Source organism: Lemur catta, chromosome 6, assembly GCF_020740605.2.
Source record: "Lemur catta isolate mLemCat1 chromosome 6, mLemCat1.pri, whole genome shotgun sequence".
Lineage (NCBI taxonomy): Eukaryota > Metazoa > Chordata > Mammalia > Primates > Lemuridae > Lemur > Lemur catta.
The window spans coordinates 80,886,239-80,887,971 of record NC_059133.1 but is presented as its reverse complement, the minus strand read 5'-3'; the positions used below and the strand labels follow the sequence as shown (position 1 = coordinate 80,887,971).

Genomic DNA, 1,733 nt, shown 5'->3' with positions numbered 1-1,733 from the left:
TGCCTCTTGAGTTTAACTTCTCACAAATTTCTAAGACTACTTCAAGATTAATTTAAATGTAAATTACTTAAAGACTTGAAGGTAGTTGTCTTCCATTCATCATCAAGAGTGTATTCTTTCATTATCACCAGGTATTGTTTTTTGCAGGATTTGTAAACAGCTTTTTATCTTAGGGAAATCCATGGAGTTTATCCAGTTGAGAGGGAGTTAGGGTTGCAGTAACCTGGCATAACTCATTCCTAATTCCAGGTGGTGATGGGGGTTGAGTTTCACATTTTGCTTTATATGAAAAATATTTACAAAAGAGTCACTAAAATAATAAGAATAAACCATGCTTTGTTACTGTAGAGTGGCTTGGCAATTTTCTATATAGAGGAATCACAGGGCAGGAAGGATCTGATACTGTTCCAATTGCCCTTTGAATGGAAGCAGAATGCCCTTTTTAAGAGCATTGAAGTTCTGGGATTTCTCTGAAATAATCACGTTTGTGAGGTACGAAAGTCCAAGGACTGTAACATTTATTATATATGACCCAGGCAAGAGAATGAGATACCTCCAAATACTGTCCAAATTTTTTGGTTCTATAAAGGCAGATATGTTTTCTTTCTCAGACTTCCACAGTTACATTGGGTAATTGATTTCCATGCTCATCAAAAACTTGACCCTTTACACCTAGGTGCACCTGTTGTATATATCCATGTAATGAGGCTTTGTTATTCCAGAAGAATTGGTGCTTCTCCTGGTGGGTCTATTTACTACATGACTACTCCGGTGTAATTCCAAAACACTGGGCCCAGATGTAGTTATAATCTTGCATTCCACCTTGGAATGGATACCAAGAGTATCAATTTGTAACTCCACTAGGAAAGTTCATCTTATTTTGACACTGATTTTCTTTCTTCATATTGGGATTTTTTGAATCATAGATATGTGGGAGAAATTGGAAAACATCATTATCAGGAATTAAGCTCCAGGAAAGTCATGTTCCAGTTGCTGGAGCACCATTATCAAATGGATAACTGGCCACCAGCGTACCACCATGGTTTGCAGAGAGGACAAGTGTTTTCATTTTCAGCCATTTCATGACTGCCACCAATTCAGATTGCATTAACACATTATTAAATTCAAAAGCACGTGGCTGACCAGAGACACCAGCTACCCAAGCATCTCAGTGAGAAGTTTTAGATGAAAGAGAGAAAATGAACAGACAAATATAGATCGGATATGGGTCTGAAGGAAGGGTGCCGGAGCCTTCAGGAGACTCCACAGGAAGAAGCTGCAGTGCAGAACAAGAAAGAGCAAGGTATCGGCAAAGATCAGCTCCCCCGGAGGCTCGGAGTCCAGTGAGAAGGGTAGGTGGAGCTGTTTGTTTCTCCCTCCCTCGCATCTCTCTGATAGTTGGTGAGTTCCTGAGATGCTGGAGAGACTTTCTGCCCACACAAGCCCAGAGGCTGCTGCCACCAGTGAGCTGGGAACTTCTGGTGGACAGGGCACCAGGCTGTCAGCCCCCTGGGGCACTTCCCGCCCCCACAGACCCGAGCTGAGATGGTAGGCGCAATGTTGCTTCTCCACCCACTGTGTGCCTTTGTCCCCCCAGGGGGCTTCAACTCCTCAGGTTTGGTCTTGCTTGTTCCCACACAGACATTTCCCAACTTTGGCCCACACTGCAGGAGGCACAAGGCTCCAGTGAGTCCCAAATGATCTGCTGCATGACTACAGAGCCTTGACATTCT

The 1,733-nt window shown here is 43.2% G+C and overlaps 1 pseudogene; it reads right to left on the bottom strand.

The window, feature by feature from the left end:
- Positions 1-310: 310 nt before the first annotated feature.
- Positions 311-1,387, bottom strand: LOC123640583 (annotated as a pseudogene).
- Between the last annotated feature and the right edge of the window lie 346 nt (positions 1,388-1,733).